At 37.5% G+C, this 23,525-nt stretch overlaps 1 protein-coding gene across 3 annotated transcripts in view; it reads right to left on the bottom strand.

Annotated features, from left to right (window-relative positions):
* Positions 1-3,572: 3,572 nt before the first annotated feature.
* Positions 3,573-23,525, bottom strand: part of KLF12 (KLF transcription factor 12) — a 522,975-nt gene continuing 503,022 nt past the window's right edge. The window contains exon 11 of one of the 3 annotated variants that reach the window (XM_064585999.1): positions 3,573-4,506. The gene's annotated coding sequence lies outside the window, so the exon portion shown is untranslated. The remainder of the gene's footprint in view (positions 4,507-23,525) is intronic. The other 2 variants (XR_010409973.1, XM_064586001.1) reach the window with 2 other exon arrangements.

Genomic DNA, 23,525 nt, shown 5'->3' with positions numbered 1-23,525 from the left:
AGAATATGGAACATAGCAAAAGCTCAGCAAAAGCTCACTTGTTAAAAAAGTTTTATTTATATTTTTAGTAATCTCTACACCTAATGTGGGCTTGAACTCAGGACCCCAGGATCCAGAGTCCCATGCTCTTCCAAATGAGCCAGGCAGATGCCCCTAGCAAATGCTCACTTTTATTATTATTATTGTTACCTCTAAAATGTCTCAAATATTTGCTGTTTTCCATTGCCTTTGACACTTCTTTTTTTTTTTTTTATAGATTTTATTTATTTATTTGACACAGAGAGAGAGACAGCGAGAGAGGGAACACAAGCAGGGGGAGTGGGAAAGGGAGAAGCAGGCTTCCTGCCGAGCCAGGAGCCTGATGTGGGACTCCAGGATCATTACCTGAGCCGAAGGCAGTTGCTTAACCAACTGAGCCACCCAGGCGCCCCACCTTTGACACTTCTGTGGTTTGGGTACTCATCATTTCTTCCCTGGGCCATACAATTATAATAGCAATTTACACTTAATGTGGTTCTTTATGAATTACCTTGATATTTTCATGTACATTACCCAATTAACTTAATAAATACTCTGTTTACAAACCCTCTACCTTGCAATTCATTTGCCACACTGCCACTTAATTCTTTTTAAAGCACAAATCTAATGATGCCCTTCTCATGCTCAAGGACATTTAATGATCTCCTGATATCTATGTAATAAAGGAAAGTAATAGCTACTCGTCAAAGCGCACACACCCCAGACTTCACACTCACCATTACAGAATTTTATAATCTAGCCACACTGCACCACTCCTCAATTTTAAAATATACAATGGACTTTCAGATCACTTGGCTTGGCTGATACAGTTTTTTGTTTTACTTTGAATACCCTTCTTTCCTTCTTTTACTTATTAACAATCCTACTCATTCTTTAAGGTCCACCTCAAATTATGTTCCATTTCACACTATTAATTGTACAAAGACTATCTTCCACATTAAATTGTGAGCTCCATGAGAGGTGATGTCTGATTCATTCTTTTGTACTTTATAAATCAAACACAATGACTCACATGTAGTAGGTGTTCATATAGATTATTTATTGACTAAATTTGCCTACATAGAGGGCTTCTTACTACTCATTAGTGTATACCACACCTTAAACAAATATTACACTTTAAAAAGTCAATTGGCTGGTAATTCTCTCCTTGCCAAAAAGTTTCTATTCTTCACGAAAGAACTCACAGTAGGATTCCTTCAATAGGGAAGTAAGCCAGTATGTTTAAATAAAAACACAATCACATGGAACTTCTGTAAAACCCGCCTACAACACGCACCTATATCCACCAACCATCCCAGGATTATGACTTCTTGGGATAATACCATGTTTTTGTTGGGATTCTCTTGGAATAAATATAAGGCCAATTAACATACTGGCTCCATAATAATAATATCATATCTTCTTTTTTCCGATGGAGACTTCCTGGTTGGCTCTCAGAGAGGTGATCTAATCTATAGTCTCACTTGCTAATCTAAGTTCACTTTCAGGTCAGAGGTACCCAGCTTGTTTCTGATTCAGTGACCTCATCTCCTTCAAGAGAGCTATTCTTCCTTCAAAGGCTGCTATTGGAAAATCACACTGGAGACTTACCTACTACAGAGACACATTTTCCAGATCTGAAGTACACTATTCCCCACTGCGCATTGCTCTCAACACCTCCTTCCCAGGCTGTTGGTTGGTCTTAGAAATACTGGCTAGAAGTGGGAGGAGTGACACTTTTATAAATCTCCCATTCTCCTACAAGAGTACATAATTAATCGGTTTCCCAAAGAAGCTTAAATGCTTATGCTTGAAAACCATATTTTCAATTTTTTTCCTCACTCTATGACTGCTAAATGACCCATGTCAGGTTTAAGTAGGAGACATTTCTGAGGCACAAAGAAGTTTGGGGCCAGTGTTTTGTGTCACATTCTCTTTGTTCATCCTAATATTTACTGATTCACACCTATTATACACAATGTAATGCTCTGGACCTCTTAGCCATTACTGCTTCCCATGACTTGGATTGTTTGATTCCATTTTGTCGGTTAATGATAAACTATTATCTATGCCTGCTACACCTCTGCCAAGAGCTTTTATCCAGAAATTACTTTATAGTTATTATCTAATCTTTATAAAACCATGGAGGAAGTTCTCCCATCTAACAGACGGTAAATGATTAAGGAGAAGATAATGAAAGAAACTGCTCAAGGTGACACGGTAATTTAGTGATGGAATAACACTGAGTGTTCCCAATGTTCACTTTCTATAGTTTGAGCTGCAAACCTGTTATCTGAATTTGAGTTTATTTACAGCTGCCTTACTTTTCTTAAAAATCATTGAATAGCAAAGTAATTTTGAGAGATGCATATGAATGTATAGGATAGCATTAAAAGTGCTCCATACAGAGTTATGGCATGATTCTATTATTGTTCAACTCTGGTTAGTATTCACATATTTTTTAAAAACAATTGCTTTATAATAAAAGCGATTATGACCGTAGGTATAATTAAATACATAAAACTCTTAAGGCTTTCCCTGGAAATCATGTAAATCACCAAAATAATATTGAAGGGTGTATTTTATTCTTTTAAATTAAAAAAATAATATTCTTTCCTAGAATATGTTTGTATTCATTTATTCATTGGTATACTACCTGTTATTAAAATTATAATTTATTGCTTAGTAGCAACTGGGTGGAAAAAATGAGAAAAAACCTTAGTCTGAAGGGTATTTTCACAATTCTGATAGCTATTAATTATCTCAGTAACTTTGTGCAGAAGTAGAAAGTGCATAATTAGTAAGTGCTAAGTGTTTTCACTTTTTTTCCAAATTTCATTTTATCAGGTTGAACATACTCCATATTTTCTAGAGGGTTAAAGAGCCTAAAGTCACCTTGTATTGTATAGTTTATAGGAAATCAATTCCATCCCATTTTGCAAGTATTCATAAAGTTTGAACACAGGACTAGATACTGGAGTGTAGGTCGACCAAAATCTAAGTCCCACAGTAGAATGTAGCCTACATGAACAAAGAAAGTTAATTGTCCCTGAGGGACTCTCAGTATTTAAAGAAGTGCCTAGAATACAGTAGATGCTCAATAAATATTTGTTTTATAAATAAGTCATGCTCGATGGAAAGATGAATATGCTGTCTTCTTTAGGGTGTCTGAAGAGCTTTTGGAGAGGGTTCTGCTATTGCTAATTAAGAGCAAACCTATTTTCAAAATAAATATTTAATTTTACTTTTTTTTCTAAATCAACAGAATTTTGTATGTATGCAATTATCTTATAAACAATGTGTATGATTTTATTTTAAAAACACTCTTATATAAAATGAACATGGTGAAGATAGGAAAATTTAAATCTTTTCAAGTGCATTCCCATACCCTGTAAATCGTGTTACTCCAGTGTTTCCCATCCACTGTGGCAGGCTGCCTCAGTGTAAGCACTCAGCTTTGAGTGGCAAAGTAGATTTAAAAAGAAAAAACCTTGCTGTGAGAAAATGGGCTTGAAAGTCAATCATTGCCAAGAAAGGTGGACTTCTTTTCTTTTTTTAATGTTATGTTAATCACCATACATTACATCATTAGTTTTTGATGTAGTGTTCCAAGATTCATTATTTGCATATAACACCCAGTGCTCCATGCAGAATGTGCCCTCTTTAATACCCATCACCAGGCTAATCCATCCACCCCCCCCCTCTAGAACCCTCAGTTTGGTTTTTCAGAGTCCATCGTCTCTCAAGGTAGACTTCTTGTAAATTATTTCAGGTCCTTCTGCATACTATACCAAAAGATGGGCCCAGCTGAACTTATGACAGAATGTGTGGTGATCTTTGCCCACCAATGACCTCTTCTCTTCTTTGTCCCAGGTCCACAGAGAGGCTACATCCCCATGGACATGACCATGTGGCTAAATTCTAGCCCATGGATGACTTGAAGTGCTGTGTGCCATTTCCAGACCATGTTAAAAATGTCCCACAGGTGCTCCTTTCTTCTTACAGATTTCTGGGATGAAGGTCACTTTCAAGATGACCTTGTGAGATACACGGCAGAGCAATGGCCACACTGAATCCCTGAATGACTGCATGGAGTATATGGCTCCTTATTTCCTAAGATGGCCACTATCAGTTTCTTCCCTACCCACATGTATGCACAGACACGCACGCATCTCTAAGAGATAGAGCCGCTTCCTCTGTTTCTGTGCAATCTGGGCTAATTTAATTGACTTGACCATTTAACAGAATGAAATGTCATTGTGAGACTGCCTTGCAGCTTCCATCAAGGCTTCTTGGACCTCAGTCACCACACTGTTAGGAAGCCTAAGGAGCCCTATGGAGAGGCCCCTGGGAACTAGTTTTAACTTGCCAGCCATATGTGTAAATTATCCTGGAAGGCTATCTTCTAGCCCCAGATGAGTGTCCCAGCTGATATCATGTAGAGCAGAGAACTGACCAGCAGATCTCAAATTCTGAATTCACAAAATCCTGAAATATAATAAAAACAAGTGCTGTTTTAAGCTGCTAAATTTTGAAGTAATTTATTATGTGTCAATAGAAAATTGAAACACTATCTTACCTCCACCCAAATACTACCCTGGAATGTATATGAATAAGCAATAAGCTTCTAATTTTTTCATCTCTATTAAGATATAGTTAACAAATAAAATTATATACATTTAGCATATGCCACATAATGATTTAACATAATATACATTGTGAAATGATTAGCACAATCATCAATTAACACATTGTTAATTGCATCGTTACCTTTTGTGTGTTGGTGAGAACGTTTAAGATCTACTCTTTTAGCAAATTTGAAGTATATAATACATTATTATTAACTATAATCATCATGCTATACATTAGATTCCCAGAACTTATTTATCTTATATCCGAGTTTATATTCTTTGACCAACATTCCCCCTTTCCCCCACTCTCCAGCCCTGGGTAACCACCACTCTACTTTCTGGTTCTACAGCTTGACTTTTTTACATTCCACAAGTAAGTTATACCATACAGACAAATATACAGTATTTGTCTTTCTGTGTCAGGCTTATTTCACTTAGCATAATATCCTCCAGGATCACCCGTGTTTTCACAAATGGCAAGATTTCTTTCTTTTTTATGGCTGAATATTATTTCATTGTATATATATGCAACAATTTCTTTATCCATTCATCAATAGAGACTTGGTTTGTTTCCATATCTTGGCTATTGTGAATAATGGTATAATGAATATAGAACTACAGATAATCTCTTCTAGATACTGATTTCATTTCCTTTGGATATATACTCAGAAGTGGGATTGCAGAATAATATGATAGTTCTATTTTTAATTTTTTGAGGAAGCTCCATACTGTTTTCCATAGTGGCTATACCAATTTACATTTCCACCAACAATGTACAAAGGTTTCCTTTTCTCCTTATTCTCAACAATTTATATCTTGTCTTTTTGGTAATGCTCATCCTAACAGATGTGAAGTGATGTCTCGCTGTGGTTTTAATTTGCATTGCCCTGATGATGAGTGATATTGAGCACTTCCGTATATCTGCTGGCCATTTGTGTATCTTTAAAAAAAAAAAGTCTTTTTCAGGCCCTTTACAAATTTTAAAAATTGGGTTATCTGTTTTTTGACTATAGAGTTACATAAATTCCTCATACATGTTGGATATTAGCCCCTTATTGGATATGTAATTTGCCAATGTTTTCTCTCATTGCATAGGCTGCCTTTTCATTTTGTTAATTGTTTCCTTTGCTGTGCAAAAGCTTTTTAGTTTGATGTAGCCCCACTTGTCTATTTTTGCTTTTGTTACCTGTGCTTTTGGTATCACATCCAAAAAATCACTGCCAAGAGCAATATCAAGGAGCTTTTTTCCTAGATTTTCTTCCAGGAGTTTTGTAGTTTCAGGTCTTACATTTAAGCCTTTAACCCTTTTCGAGTTCATTTTTTGCATATGGTGTGTGATAAGCATCAATTCCATTCTTTTGCATGTGGATATCCAATTTCCCCAACACCATCTATTGAGGAAACTATTGTTTCCCATTTGTGTATTTTTGGCACCCTGGTAGAAGATCAGTTGACTGTATGTGCATGGGTTTATTTCTGGACTATCTGTTCTGTTCCATTGGTCTGTGTGTCTGTTTTTCTGCCAATACCATCTTGTTTTGATAACTGTAGCTTTATAATTAGTTTGAAATCAGGAAGTGTGATGCCTCCAGCTTTGTTCTTCCTTCTCAAGATTACTTTAGTTCTTTTGTAGCTCCTATTATTTTGAGCCTACATGTTTAGGTTGGCTTAATTGTCATTACAGAAGGAGGGAGAGGTATTCCTTCCTCTTCTAGTACATATATTGTAAGAAGAGAAAAGTAGAGAGTGCAAGAAGAAGCAGAGCAAAAGTCAAACTGTCCTGATCGCCCCTCTCTTGATTGAAGTATAAGAGGTAAGGAAAAATGCACTTGAAATACACTGAGGAAAACACTCGGGAAAGAAGGGCTTCTGTCAAGCTTCCTATTTACGATTCTTAGAGGAAATAATATTGCAGGCTGTCTTTGCATTCTTGGGACACAGCACAGTATGGTATGCAGGGAGAGAGCTTGCACAAGATAACCTCACGTCACAAATGGAATATACAGAACTCAAAAGTTCCCGTGTGTCCTCAGGGTGGGGGTGGGGTGCAGTTATCTGAGGGTTGAGATGGATAACTTTGGTTGGAGTTACCCTTGTGGGGGCAAACTGGTGCCAAAGCCAAGAGCTAGAGAGTTGACAGGGACAGTTTGGAGCTACAGGGAGTCATGCCTTTGGAGAGGATGGCCAACCCCTGTCAAACTGAGAGACCAGCCCACAAGTTATGCAAGCATCAGACCTTAAGAGCAGACACTCCCAGACCAGTCCAGGCACAGCCCAGAGCAACTGAGGACCTGCTGTCTCCCCTACCACCATGAGGTCACTTGAACCATATTTCCTTATGTGTCCAAACACCATCCCTGAAAGAAGCAGAGGAGCGTTCAGAAAAAGAGAGTCTATGAATTTTATCTGAATGAGACTGAAAATTTATCTAATGATATTGTTTAAGTTGTATCAGAAAACACTTACTGACTTGGTCTATAATATTTCATTATCTAGCATTGTGGAAACTTATGAAGGAAATCAGATCAGTTATAGGAAAAAATAACACATTTTCTCTACACATTGGAGTGCATTTTGAGCACATGTGTGACCCCACTGGATATATGTCATCAGTTCTATTTTCTAGATAAACAAACCAAATCATCAAAGTCAGAATGATATCCATGACACAGCAGACACTAAACCTCTTTTAAAGCTCAGCTGTCCTCATATTCTTTTTTCTTATCCTGCTTGTGCCTTAGATCTTAGATATAAACCTTAGACTTAGTTTTGGAATCTAGTTTTGGAATGATGCGGGGAGAGAGAAAGAATACATGGTGTTTTGAGGGACTTACAACACAACGCACACACACACACACACACATGCACCCCACTTGAATAGTAAATATTTTCTATGTATTTACACACACACACACACACACTGATAGAGGCAAGTGTCACAGACTACATGTGTGCATGTGCACAAAGTTGTATCACAGAATGTAAAGAATTTATTTTGCATACCTATCCTGCAGAACTATGGACACCTGGTGATTTTTCTTAGGCTCTGGGTACTTGTTGTTCCTGTGCCCTATGGAGGAATGTCTGAAGAGGAATGTGTCTTGTTTGCCAAATACTCTAGTCACCTGAGGTCCACCACTTCTAGGAGGAAGTGAAGAGTTCTACATTATCTTGCCCTTGAAGGGATATTCTTGGGAAGTGTAAAAGCTCCCCCCAAGCTAAAAGAGAGTTAGGGAATCTATAATCTGCCTCTGGGAGTCATAAATGATTATTTAAAAGCTGTTAAATGTGTGATGTCTTGAGCTCCATGTAGATTTGCTTCCCCAAGCAACTTATAAGACTGTGGACATTCTTTGTAAGAATTATATGGTCCCACTGGGCTGAAAACTGTAAGGATGGCTCTCTTTGTATGGTGATGTCATACTCCCAGAGGGTTCTGGCAGTTCTTGGTATATGAGGAAGTGAGAAACAGTGATGAACTTATCCTACAGAAGACTTAGCTAAAGAGAAGTACTATTATCAACCATTACTCAAAGAAGCCCATTCAGAGGGGAGGAGCTGCCTTGGGAGTTCTAAGTGGGAGCCAACAGGAGTGCCTAAGGAGCATCACAATAAGAGGTTCACTAGAGAGGACTTCTTCTCTGCAGCTCTCTTTTAGGGTGAGTTTATCCTAAGAGAGAAGGAAGTCAATCCACATTTTCTATTTATCATCTTAGGGGGATAAAAGTAAATTTTCTTACAAAAAAATTAGCGGAGTTGGAACCTCAAAAATTCCAGGTTGGAGCTTAAGTCAACAAGGGGACTCTGCGCACAGCTTCTCAGCCTTGAGAATAGACTCAGGAAAGAGTGCTGTGTTCATAGAAGGGGGTGAGTGGTAAGCCATTGCTCTTGTAACCTTGTATGAAAATCAACAGAACTTCAGTTAATAGTCCTTTTCTTCTCCATTTGAAGTACAACCCTGCAAAATTGTTGAGTTTGAAGGGCTTATTCTGAACATTGCTGGCACCTGTGAAAGGATTTTTTTTTTAAATATCACTCCCAAAACAAAGCAGAAGAGCAGCAGCCTCCCCAATCTTTTAAGAAGCCCCAAAAGTAATGAGGAAAAAAAAAAGACTGGTGTATAAGAGTGTTCAAATAAGATACTGGGTCTTACTTAATTTCTAAGGTTTAAATAGGTATGAAATTTATCTGCTAGACGTACTCTCTGTGTTTCTGATCTTTGTTCTTTGGTATAATCACAACTCTTCAATTACACTGGATCCATACCTTCTAATTTATCCATTTTGCTATCCTTGACCTTCACACATTTTAAATGTTAAATTAGTCATGCTCCCAAATTCATTTTTCAGATACGTGTTTTTCAAATGTTAATTTCAATTATAACTAAGAAAATGATAGGTTCAGGCTAAGTACAGGAATATTATTGCCACTTGATAGGCAGTCTAACCTCTTGGCAAGTCTCCCATAATCCTTTTTTTTTTTTTTTTTGTATTTAATATCTTTTGACCCAATAGATTAGTGTAAATGACAAGTTGATTTAAAAGGAAATCTAGAGACAAGAGCAATGTTCTTTTTAGAGGGCCTTAATCAGAGAGGAAGCAAAGAATCAGAATCAGATCTGGAAGGTTTCTTTATTTCTATTTCAGAATCTCCTAAGTAAAATAAATCCCTATTTCCATCTGTCTTATGGAAAATAAAGAGACTGGAAACAGGAGCTCTGTTGGACTATGATGCTAAGATTTGAGAGGTTGGAGTCTACGATGATTTTGGCTCTTAAGCGCCAGGAACAGTAACCTTCATAGTCTGTCACTTATGGCAAACATTCTTTAGTAGGATTCTTTTTAAGAGCAAAGAAAAACAATTCAGACATTTTTCATGTAAGTTCCCTTTTACCTGTCCCTTTGTACAGTTACATGTAGAATGGAAGTACACTTGATCCAATCAAATGACTCCTACTGGTTTTTTACTTCTCAATATTTAAGGGACAAATTGAAAGTGTTGCTTGTCTATTCTGATTACATATGGTAACAAGACTTTATAATATGGTTGTAAGATAGAGAGGGCAGATTAGAGCTAAATAGATAGAAAGGCACTTTAGAATTCACTGGAAACAGAAGAAACAGTTTGGCCCAGATAGGAAACGTAGATCGAAAATAGAGGGAGAGAAAATAAGCAACAATGGGGAAGGATTTAGGTTTTCCTTCAGCCTGGCAACTTTAGAGGCATGGAGAATAGACTCTAGTGGAAAGTAGATGACATAGGCAAGAACAACTATGCAATCTATGTTTTCCTAAAAGACAGGAACTGAAGCTATCCTAGGACTTGACTGGTTAGGAAGGAGAAAGGGCCAGCACCAGCGAAGAGAAGAGAGTTGACAGAAAAGACCTTAAGGAAGATCTTGGGCCACTTTGAGACTGAAATGGATGCACAGTTTGGTCTTGGAAAACTGGCAGACTAAACACAGAAGTAAATGTATCCTGAGGTCATGTACACGTTTGAGAAAACAAATGAAGAGTCTTTGAGAGTGGTAAATACATTTTGCAGACTGAGATTTCTCAGGAATTCTCAGTATATCTATAGGTAACCTACTCATTTCATAAGTCTATGTACAACACAAAGAGAAGAATAACTGAAATAGTAAACACAGTAAAATTAAAAATAAATTTATTTGTTCAAAACATTTTATTGATTCCCTACTACTTACCCATTCTAAGCACTTGGGACTCAGAAAAATCTGTTCCTTCATTTAGTTTATGCACTTACGGGAAAAGACAGGTGATTGACCCAAATAAGTAAAATACATATAATATGTAAGTTGGTGATACATGCTATGAAGAAAAGCAAAATAACCAAAAAAGTTCTCACTGATAAGGTCATATTTGAGCTCAAATGAAGGAAGTGAGGGAGCAAAGCATGGGGATAAATGGGAGAAAAATATTCCAGGCAGACATAAGAACAAGCGTAAGGGCCTTGAGTTAGGGGAATGCTTGACAAATGAAAGCCAGAGGAGAATAGATGAGAGAAATGTAGAACTGAGGTCAAAAAGGTAATGGGGAATCTTGTTATGATGGATCTTGTAGGTCATCAATAGTGGTTATGAATTTTTACCTAACAAACTACCTTCAAACCTAGTGACTTTAAACAACAGTAATCATTTATTTTGCTGACAAATGTGCAATTTAGGCAGAGATTTATGAAAATGGCTCATCTTTGCTCCACATGGCATCAAACGGTGCTACTTAGTGGAGGGTGGTGGTCGGGGGGTGGGGCTGGAGCATCAACTTAAGTGATGGCTTATCACATGCTTGCAAGTTGGTGCTGGCTGGAAGCACAGTCAGACCTATGGGCCATATGCCTTATTTCTTCTCTTCATGATCTCTCCATAAGTGTCTTGGACTTCCTCACAGAATGATGGCTGCATTCCAAGTGTGAGCCTCCCAAGAGAATAAGGGAGAAATGCATGGCATTTATATGACCTAGTCCTGAAGTCACAGAGTATCACTGCTGATGTACTTCTTGGTCAGGTCAGCCTTAAAGGTTTGTACAGTTTCAATGGGAAGGGATATCGACTTCATTTCCTGGTGGGGGAATGACAAAGCTCTATGAAAGCATGTGGACAAGAGATATATTATGTGGCCATCTTTGGAAAATACAATCTGTTGAACCACAATAATAGCTTTGGAATTATTCTGAGTGAAAGGAGTGACCATTGTAGTGCTTTGCGTTGAGGAGTGACTGAAGTTTTCAACAGGTCATTCAGTTTTCTGTGTTGAAAGCAGGCGACAGCAAACACGGGCTCAAACAGGGTCAATAGTAAAGAGGCTATTGCTGTAATAAGGTGAGATGCGAAGGTGCCTTGGACTAGAGTTGTAGCAGTGGAGATGGTAAGAAGTAGGGAGACTGAGCATATTTTGAAGGTTGAGCCAACATGATTTGCTGAGAGATTAGCAGTGGAGTGTGTGAGAAAGAGAAGAATCAAGAATGGTTCCAAAGAGGATATATCCCTTCCTGCTAAAAATGACTGGCTTTTCTCAGACAAACTCTCCCCCAGATAACAATTAGACAATTGAATAAAATGCACACATACACACACACACACACAGAGCCAAAAACATTTGTTTGAAGGTGGCAGAAAGCTCCCAATGCAGACAGTGAAGACTTGAGGATCGAAGATGCCAAAGGGAATGAAAGCAAACACATGGTGAGCCCAACATTTCATGCTACTTTTTCCTTTGGGTCATTTTCTGGTTTATAATTGGAGCATGTCTAAGAACTGAGAAGCTGAGCGGAAATATGATGCCAACTGGCAAAGAAACATCAAGGATAGAGAGACAAAAATTAGAATTCAAGGCTATGAAGGCAGCCAGGAGTAGAGGGAAAAGACCTCAGACAGAAGAAAAGTGCAAAAAGATACCCAAAAGGCAAGCTAAGTGTTTGGTACCACTTTCTTTTTTTAGGAAGAAGGCTTCCAAAAGACCTAGAAGCTGAGCAGCACCATTATAATGGTGTTAAATTTTCTAAAACTGTAAGAACTCCCCAGCTACTCATTCAAGAAGCACTACAACCTCGATCAGAAAAATATAAAGGAACTACACTGAGTCACAGCATAGCAAAACTACTGCTATCCAAAAGCCAACCAAACATTGTAGAGATAACCAGAGAAAAAAGAAACATAAGCTTTAAAGAAGCTATATTAAAACAATAGCACGATGTCTGATTTTTTAATAGAAGTGAAAGCTAGAAAACAATAGAAAAACATCTTTGCTGAAACAAAGCACAGGTTTCTAGAAGGGTATTTCTATGTCAAAAATATACCTATTTTATGGATTTTGAAATAAATTTTAGAATTACCCTCCAGTCAAGTTGTGTTTATTTACATCCCTACAAATGATATTTAATTTTAATTTCCTATGGGTCTATACTTATATGAACTTTCTTATTATGTTGTATATTTACAAATTTTTCTGTTTTTATTGATTCAAATAGCCAGATTTTTTCTATACTCTTTACTGAAGCTGATCTTAGATTTTTACAAATCCTATTTATTTCTAGTTTCTAATTTATTATTTTCTGCTTTTATAGTTATGAACTCCTTTCTCCTGCTTTCTTTTGGGTTTATTTTGTTCCTACATTTTTAGCTTCTTGGGTTGAAGCTTTAATTTATATAATTTTATTCTTTCTTATTCATCAAATAAGGTATTTAAATCTCTGAATATTTATATCTCAACTGTGCATTATAAGTATCCATCCTTTGTATATGAATTTATACACAAGCAAGAACTTTAAATGTCAGTTTTTGAGAAATGTACCTAAAAGGCCCATACTCAAGGGATGTGAGTATGAAAGAAAGTTTGAACAATTTGAGAATACAGTGAAATTTCTGTTAGCTATAACCAACTAACAAACCATCCAGTTGGATTTGTGTCTTGTTTTTTTGCTTTTAAAGGCAAACCGTATTGTGCGTGGGCAATATTACATAAGATATATATTAAATTTTTAAAAATCTTTAAGGGGATTACTTGGATCAATGACTGTTGATTCCAAATTCTCACACCTTTTTCAGTTCTTTATAATGATCAGTTGGGTTTAGAAGGATGTCCTGAGGCATTGTAAGATTACAATCAGTGATTACATTATTTTTATTATTTTAGCCTTAGGAAATGTCATGAGTACATTTCTAGAAGGATTGGAGTAATATTTACAAGGATTTTGACAAAAAGAAGTTTCCATTTAATTCTTGATTACTTAAAAAATACTTCATTGCCTGAGCATTTAAATGAAACATGATTTTATAGTCTTTCTTATAAGCTTACACTTACTGAACACTTCCCATACTGGTTAGTATTCTACCACTTTGGGTATATCACCTTATTTAATCTTCATAACAGCATAATGAGAAAAGCAGTGATGGGGAAACTGAGGCACACAGTGGTTCAGTCACACAGCCAGTAAACGGCAAAGGAAGGACTCAAATCCAAACTGTCTGCCACCAGAGCCCATGTTCTTAATTCTTTACAATACTATCTACCAATGGGTTAGAAAATGTGAGGCCACAAAAATCACAAGAGAAATCCCTGTGTAAATTGACCTCTGGCTGGGATGAGACAGGACAGCATGGCCCAGCATATGGCAGTGTAACTTTTTTTAAAAACTTTTTCACCACCCTGGGTGACAGAGTGCCTCCTCCATGCAGGGACCCCATCCTGTAAAGAAGGTGACACTTTTATGACCATTTCAGGGAGGAATTCTGTCCGTGATAACATTAGCACAAACACCTAGTCTGTTTCTGTTTTGTCTTCCAAGTCATGTACAAATTTTCCCATTCAAAGGAATCTGCTTTAAAGGAGCCCTTGCCTCAGTATGATACCACACCCAAGTGAAGTATGTGCTTTTATTTGTCTGTGGCATCAGTGTTGGGAACCAGGTGCAATGTCCCTAGCAGATCACAAGATATGCCCTCAACACAGGCCACCCTCAAAGGATGTTTTCTTTCATTTCCATAGGTTCTTTCCAACTTGGCATGGGATGGGAACCTTGGGTTTGCTTCTGGAGAATCCTTTGTTTTTAAAAAGCTAATATTCATTTCCTATTTTTCTTGGCAAAAAATAAAACAACAATAATCGTATTAACACTTGGGACTAACAATGAGAACCCAGAGAAAGATTAAAAGTGACAATTAGGCTACTCCACTGGATAGCTGCATTCCAGAGGACACTCAGAAAATTCACTTAAAAACACCAATCTGTACAAAGTCTCAAACTTTTCCATTTCATATATTTATCATGATTTTACCATCCTTCAGTAACAATCGGTTACAAGATGATGATCTTATTCTGACTCTTATTCGGGATGACTTATGAAGTTTTTGCCACAGCACAAGGCTTCCTTTGCAGGGACCAAATGTATGAAACTTTTATCATGCTTTCTTCCTTGCCTGCCAAGTGCTCAGGAGTTTCTCTTAGTTCTTGTACTTGCATAGTCACGCAATGTCTTCTTTAAAAAGGAAAAATAAAGGAGCTCAAATAAAACAAACAGTTGATATTGATCTAAGCTCACTACAAAGGAAAGTAATTAAAGGACAGATCATTATTTCTCTGATGCAATTTTTAATCACCCCCACAATAAATTCTCTACCCTGATTATCCCGCAACATTCAGAGATTTGCGCTATTGTGTTCCAGGTTTCATACAATATAGTTCAATTGAATGACCTCATGAATGTGATCAAGGCAGGTTTATTTGGTTCTTGTTTTAGTAAGTACTGTCTTACTCATCAGATGGTTGTTTTTTTTTTTTTTCTAAGACCCTGGATAAATAACTTCAATAATGAGAAAGAGTTTACAGAAATGTTGCTGTGTCAACAAGAAATGAGTTTCCATTGACTGCTAGTGTAATTATGTCTCATATTTACTACACTGAATTCAAATGAGAGGGAACCAAGTCTTTAAATTTAGGCTGTATCTTTAGTAACTTTCCAACATTCTATATAGTGCAGTAAAATGGAATAGTTAGTTCTTGTTGAAAGGATATTAATTTTGTTCCAGTATAATAAGATCTCGGAGCATATTTCTCATATAAGAAAAATAGAATAAAAATATGTATAAACTGTTGTTTTCATTGCGTTGATTTTCTATTTATTGCCTTCTCCTCTAAATATTGAGATACTCATAATTTTGGAATAACACCATTAGATATTATAACACAGCATTTTACATTTAGCATGGTTTCATCTTTCATTCCTTCTCATTAAAGTCTTTTCTTTCTATTTTTCCCATTAAATTATTTCATTCCGAGTCTAAGTATGGTCATGTTCTGCCACTTACTGTCTTTTGGATGTGTTTTGCCTCTCCAATTAGATGACAATCCCCTTGCAGAAAGGGGAGCATATCTTTCCCTCTTTGTTTCTTTATCTTGCAGCCTAGTCCCCTAAACAGGGGATAAACAAGAAATATTTATTGATTATGATTTGGAATTTGCTCAATGAAAATTATAAAAAGTCAGAATGAGAAGATAATAGAATTTACATGACTTACATTATGAAGATTAGTATTTATGAAACACGCATGATGTACCGGGCACTAGATATACATTATGTAATTGAAGCCTGAGGTAGTTATTTATTCATTTCGCTTTTCACTGTGGAAATTGAGACTCAGTGAGGCTTGATCAGAGCCAAACAGTTTAGTTGCTGCAGAGCCTGGATGTAGGTCTGGCTGACTTCAAAGAATGACCTTTTTCCACCGTGCCGTGATGCCTTTCATGAAAACATTAAAACATAAACCTCTGTACAAAATTAGACTTCTCCTTTGGTCTGCAAGAAGTGAATGATGCTTCTTGCTGCCAAAGATAGTGATTTCTTCTCTTCTTCCATTGAAGGCTTGAGGGGAAAGCAACTTGACACCTTACTCTGCAAAACTAGGTGTGTACTATTAGACTATTTCCTTCAAAAATAAATAAAAATGAAAACTAACTAAATTAAGAGACTGATGTGGTTTCATAAATATCTCTTGAACTCAGAAAAGAAAGGATATGCTTAATAATAATAGTAATAACAACAAGAAGGTGTTGTATATATCTGAAATACATAACTTCAAAGTGTTTTTGCATATGTTTTATAATTTAACCATAATTCTATATGGCTTACCTTATAAGATGGAGTATTTTTAAACTATATTTTATAGATAAAGAAATGTAGATTAAGCAACTTGACCCAGGTCACAAGCAACAGTTGGCCCGTAGTGTTTTGACTCTGGAGGAGTTTAGTGCCTCCATTTAGTGCCTCTTCTAATTTAGAATTAGAAGAGTGTCTCTAACCTGTTATAACAGGGTAGACAGAGTAAGGCCCTGATTCAGAAAAAGCTAACAAAAATGAACAGACTACAAAATTAAATACATTCAGAACAAAAACATGAATTTCATAAGCTCTCTGCTTGTGAAAGCCGACAGAGGGAAGATGGGCTTGTCCACCTTCTAATTTGCTTTTATCATCAACATGATAACATGATTGGCTGAAAAGAGGCAACACACTTCAGAAGGGTTAACTAAAGCCTGAGACTGGTTAAGGGATAAAAAGAGTGTATGTAATTACTCTCAATGAGCTTGGATCTCATTACCCATGCAGATTACATCCCAGATACAAAAAGAGCTTGTGTTGGTGATGTGTGGTAGACAAGAGAGGTGCTGAGAGGCTGTGTATATGTACATACCCGATCTTTAAGGTGATGAAGAAAACAGATCTTGCAAACTACATGTCATAAACTGAGCTATTGATTCTAGACATCAGTCTAGAAAGGATTAATAAAGAATAGCTTGGAAATTCTTAAAAAATGCCCTAGTCACAGAGTGGAATCAATTGCATTATGTATTAGTTTGCCAGGGCTGCCATAATAAAGTACCATATACAGGGTGACTTAAACAGAAATACATTTTCTCACAATTCTGGAGAAGAATCTGAGATCAAAGTGTTGGCATGGTTGGTTTCTTCGGAGAGCTTTCTCCTTGGCTTATAGATGGCCCATCTTCTCCCTGTGTCTTCGTATGGTCTCTCCTCTGAACGTGTGTTCAAATTTCCTCTGCTTATAATGATAACAGTCATATTGGGCTAGGGCCCAGCTTAATGACCTCATTTTAATTTAATTACCTCTTCAAAGATCCTATCTCCAAATACAATCACATTCTAAGGCACTGAGGGTTAAAGACTTCAACAAATGAATTCTGGGGGATACAATTCAGCCCATAACAGATTAAGTCAGATTTTTTTTTTGCATTCTTAATAACAATACATCTGAAAAGAGGAAAACTAAATATGACTGGTTCTTCACCAAAATGTAGGAGTAATGTGCTAAAATCAACTAGAATATTTTTCCAATATTTTCTCTGTCCCCATCACCCACATGGAGATTCTGATTATTCAATATTCTCCCCCTGCTCAAGTTGAGAAGCTACCATTATACATTTTTTAAAAGCTAACACTTATTGGACACTTGCTATCTGTCAAGTACTGTTAAGTACTTTATTTGTATTATTTTATCTAATCCTCATGAAAATCTTATGAGAAAATTCTATAAGATATTAATATTATCCTCATTTTATAGACAATAAATCTGAGGCACAGAGAGGTTAAGTAATTTGCACAAGGTCTCAAAGCTAGTAAATTGAAGAACCAGGATTCAAAAGCAGCATATCTGGCTCCAGATCCAAAGCTCTTAACCACTGCTCCTTTCTCTCTCAACAGAGTATATCTGAAGTTCAGCAAAGCACTTATGTCTCATAAACACAATGTATAATAGAAACTGAATTATAAAGCAATTAAGTAGGTCTATAAATGTTGAATGGCTCTTCCTAAAGAACATTAGCTAGTGGACTGATTATAACATGGAAACATGGTTTCCACTTTTCATGCTATGGGACTCTCCCTGGTCCTGCTCTAGTCTATATTTAAATCAGTGATTTACATAAGAACATAAACAAACAAGATTATCAAATGAACAAATGAAATTGAACTGGGAAATATGGAAAATATTTGTATTTTAGAATTAGGATTTATATTTCAGCTCTATGTGGGAAAAAAAAAACTGTGAGGTAATACACAAAGGTGATTATTTCTTTTAGGGCTGAGGCCAGTGGAATGGGGATCACTTAGCCTGTGGGTTTTCAGGGAATTACAAAGAATTTTGTGGTCTGTCTTGATGTCACCTTCAAGTCCTCCTGGTAGAAAGGACATGAAGAACATGAGGACATGGAATCAGAAGAGGTATAAAAGAGGTGACTTAATAAGCCCCAACATAGGCATGGAAGGATAAGACTCAGTCAACACCTCACTTGTGAACCAAAAATCTTAACTCTAAGACTTTGGAAGCTTCGAATTTTTCTCATTTTTAAAAAATCTTGTTTATTTCTTTTTAGTCACTAGCAGGAAAATTCCCAAACCCTTGAAATCACAAAGGATCTATGTGATAGCCTATGAAAAGAGCAAGTAAAGAAGTGCTAAGGATATGGTTGTTGCTCCTCAAATTCCAGGGTAGGGATGATGGGAAGATCCCAGGGAACAAAGTGACTGGTGACAGAGGCCAAGTGTCTGAGGTCTGCTTGCAGGCAAGAAAGAAAGGCCCATGAACTATCTAGGGTGGGGAAGGGGACACGTAGGATATAAAAACTGAAAATCCTGACAGGGCCTCTAATAACTCAAATTATTTAACAAATGGACAGGAGTATTTTTAAGGCAATGTGTTCCCTGCAGAAGATGAATAAAATTGTAGAGGGGTTTGTGTTAAGAATAAGCATGGTTGTAGATTCTGTTATGAATCTATCGATTCTATTTCTATAGATTTTATCATTGAGACATGAAAATTAAATATTGAAGTGTTAATTATTGCAAAAGATAGTTCAAATCTAGAGATTATGCTGAAGACTACACATTAATAAGAGTCTACTGTATATTTGTATATTGTATATTTTGTATATTACAATATACAAAATGTCTTTGCAGATCTTGTATCTAATATTTACATTATCTCCTTTAATTATTCATTAGTCCAGTCACTTCAATCCAGCTTCTACTTCCACTACTCTCCTGAATTGTTTTTAATTAGTGACCTCCTGCTTTTTACATAAAAATCAATTCTTTTTCATCCTATCTCACAAAACTCAAACTCTTTCCCATTCTGCCTTCCATAACAGCACACAATTCCAATTATATTCCTCTCTCTCTGTCCATTCCTTCTTGATCTTCTATTTCTACTGCAGGCTCTTCTTGCATCTGACAAAGTTGGACATCCTTGGGGTTTTGCCCTTGGTCCTGTTTACTTCTCAAACTCCAATTCCTGTTTGGACAATCAAATCTAAATCCAAAGACTAAGTACCAATGTTTCCCAAATATCTCCAGCTGAGTCACTGTTGCTGACCTTCAGACCAGTTTTTCCTACTGTATACTGAACATCTTCACTTGGACATCCCAGAGGATTTTCAGATCTCACAGCCTAAAATGGAATGAATCATCTGGTCTTCTAATTTCCTCTTCACTCCTCGTTCAGTGTTTCCAATGTTGTTGGATTACAACATCGTTTCTCAACTGCCAAGCCATTAACCAGGAGATTGTTCTGGACTTTCCTTACTTCATACTCATAATCAGTCTCCAAGTACTGTTGTTTCCTAATCATCTTGAACTTGTTCCCTTTTGCTATAACTCTGATATTTACCATCTCTTGCTGGACAAATGGAATAATTTCGTGCTCCAGTCCTAGATTTCATTAGTCCAACTTCCACATCCCAGCCTAAGAGATCTTTCAAAAACACAAACCTTATGGAGCCACTGTGCTGCCATACTTGTTCACGCCTGCCTTCAGGTCAATGAACAAACTTTGCACTTTGGGATGGAGTACATTCTGGCACATTTCTACATTCGTACCTCACTATCCACCCCTCCTTCTTAGATACCACATGTGCATGTGCAAGTCACATTATGCATTGGATAGTTCCCAATCACACCATCTTCTACCACACCTCTGTGACATGTTATCCCCTCCATCTTGACCATTTTTCTCATTCTCTCTTTTACTCATCTCAGACATCACTTCCTTTCTGACTCTTTCCTAGCTGTCCCTTCCCCCTGAAGAATTAAGAATGTCTTCCACGCTCCTATGGCACCCTGGAGCGTGGAAGACATTCTTCTATATTTGTACTATTGTTCTATATTTGTACTCTTCTGTATTTTCACAGCCCATGTATGCATCTATCTCCTTCAAAGACGTAAGCTCCTTCAGCAGATACCACATACCAATTCTCCTTGTGACCTGGCAACTAATACAGTGCCAGACTTGTAGCAGATCGCAAACATCTGTTTAATGAACAAAGCACCTTCTGCCTAGAAAAAAATTAGCCAAAATTAAACTTAAAAAAATCATAGGAGAAACTTAAAAAGAAGTGACGGTTTCCATCACAGAGCATTTGAGCATTAATGCAGTTCATGCATCTCTAACAGGCATGCCTCATTTTCCTGAGATTAGTGACCTCCCAAAGTTGTAGCACTGCTCTTGCCTTCTGCTACTGCCAGAACTCCAGGGGGAAAGACAGATATGAGGCTCGGGGGAGGCTCTCTGATCACTTGTATTATATTCAGTGCCCTTGAGTGACCTGCTAGATACCCCTACCTCCACCTTCATAGGCTTTACCAAGAGATGATAAACAGGATAAGAAGAGGGACACGTTTAGAAAATGAGGTGGAAGGGCACTTAGGAGAGGCCCAACTTGAACAATCAGGCAGCGGAAGTTCAGCTGTCTACAAAAGAAAGGGAGCATCATGCCTCATGGCTCCCAATGGCAAGTGGAGCTGCTGAAACCAAGTCACAGGTCCAGCAATGTACCGGAAGGGAGACCCTGAATGTCAACCAGCAGGGTAAGAAACTCAGAGACAAAATGTTGCATATCTCACCTGAAAGTGGGTAATTTGTGACCCTAAAGAAAATTGCCAAGCAGGCAATGCAAGGCAAGCTGAATGCCTGCAGGACCAACAACAAGTAGGCAGTTTCATGGTCACTGTCAGCTTACTTTTTATGGACAAACAACCTCCTAAAAACTCAGGGCCTGTGGGACAAATCCAACCCACGGCCTATTTTGAACAGCCTGTGAACTAAAGTGATTTTTACATTTTAAAAATATTTTAAAAATAACAGAGGAGAGTATGCAACAGAGAACATATGGCTGCAGAGACTAAAACATTCCCTATCTGGCCCTTTACAGAAAAATTTCCCTGTCCCTGTGTAGATGCCTCTGTACAATTAAGCCTCCATTGCTTCCAGAAGAGTTTATAAAACTGCATGCATTGGGATGAAATTTTTGAAAGTTATGCTCTCACTACATTATTATAACCAGCTTGGATTTCTTTGTGTTAAAAATTAAGGAGTAGACTCTTTTATCTTGCCTCTATGGATGATTTCCATTTGTAGAGAGCCTCTGTGTTCTGGTCAGGGAAAAACATAAGACAGGAAGTTAAGAGATCTGGTCCAAGTGACAACATCATTACTGGCTATAGATCTTAGGCAGCTCACTTAACATCACAGAATTCTAATTTCCTAATCTGCAAAATGGGGATAACACCTGCCCTACTGTACCTTCTATGGTGTGAGGATACAATGAAATAATAGATGTAGCAGGCTTTGCAAACTTGAAAGGGAGCTACAGATAGAGGTATTATTATAGATGTGACATCATCAACACTTAATTATGGCTACTTGGGGGAAGATGAAAGACAGATAAATTAAGTTGTTAGTTATTAGTGGAAATTTTACTCATTTATTCTTTTATCTCCTTCTCATTAAATCTTTAACAAAATTAACAATGTCAGGGCCTATTGAGTTGAAAGTTTTTATTCCTTAGTTCAATAAGTTAGTGTATATGTTGATTGTATATTACATGCTCAGTACCTTTGGGAGGAGGGAAAATGAGTAATGAGTGGCCAAAGGCATTACTAGATATTAGAGGAGAAAAGAATGCAGGAAAACTTGAAAATTAAAAATCAAATCAAAGTAAAGCAAGCAAACCAACAAAAACCCACTTTTATTACAAAACATATCCCTTTAAAGCTGGTTAAAATTGTTTCCATTCAGGACCTAACTCAAGGTTAACTTGGTTGGCAGTGCCATAAACTCAAATACAGTTTGACTTATTTCTCTGTATCAGAGAAAATGTTATATTTTCCTAGGTCCCATTCCTTTTCCTAAGTATACAGAAAGACTATATTTCTCAGTATCCCTCACAGTTAGGTTGGGACATGCAACTAATTTGGTCAACAACCTTAAGCATAAGTGACATGAGCCACTTTCCAGCCAAAGGATAAAAGAAAAGTGAGTTTTCCAGTACTCTCTTTTTCCTTGCCCTAGAAAGCTCCTGAAAGTTCCATATCAAGATGGCAGAGACATAAAATAGAAACAGCCTCAGTCCCTGAGAGATTATTTGAAGGTGAGACATCCTGGTGAGCTGGAAGCATCTTGTTTGTATGAAGAATTGGTTTGTTTGTTTATTTGTTTTTGCAATAAGCCGCTGAGACTTAAGACTTGCTTGTTAATGCAGACTTACCTAGCCTATTCTGACGAAGGCATTTTCCCTTGAAGCTGGATATCATAGTCAACATACAAATCTATATTAAAAACAAACAAAAACTCTTCTGAACTTCTGGGGAAGATGGCAGAGTAGGAGAATCTTTGGCTCACCTTGCCCCACCGATACGCCTGGGTAACACCCACATCAGTATAAATAACAGAGAAGATGACCTGGAGACTGGCAGAACAGACTCTCCACAGCTAAATGTAAAGAAGAGGCCACATGGAGGAGGGTAGGAAGGGCAGGGACAGAGTCGGGGGCTAAAGGGACCTGCAGAACTATCCACAGGAGGAAGGGAAACTATGGATTCGAAGAGAGGAATGAACAAACCCCCACCCCGGGCACCCCAGGCACAGGGAACCCACACTGGGAAGGTGTACCCCGTAATATTTGGCTTTGAGAACGAGAGAGGCTTGGCTTTGTGAGTTCTACCATCAGTGGGGCTTAGCACCTGGAATATTAAAAATCAGCAGGCTTTGGGAGAACCAGAGGGCAATAAGAAATGGAGTCCCTTCCCTTAAAGGGACAGCACAACAAACAGCCCCACAGAGATACAGCACAGAAGCAGCAGTTTGAGAACTGCCTGGGGGATACAGGACGGAGGCTTGTTTACAGTCTCAGAGCCTGTGCTGGAGGGACAGGGATCTTTGGGAGACTTCTCCAACAACAAAAGAGCTGGCAGGTGCCATCTCCGTCCTCTCCCCCCCAGCCTAGATACACAGACACCTGTGGGAACCAGCACAGCAGGAACATTCTCTAGCTAGCCAACAGTGCACTCTGC

The sequence above is a fragment of the Mirounga angustirostris genome, unplaced genomic scaffold (assembly GCF_029215605.1).
Source record: "Mirounga angustirostris isolate CCGP_5_RB_7025 unplaced genomic scaffold, mMirAng1.0.hap1 SCAF_3, whole genome shotgun sequence".
NCBI classification, from domain to species: domain Eukaryota; kingdom Metazoa; phylum Chordata; class Mammalia; order Carnivora; family Phocidae; genus Mirounga; species Mirounga angustirostris.
The sequence above is the reverse complement of the archived record's forward strand: the minus strand, read 5'-3'. Positions and strand labels throughout refer to the sequence as shown.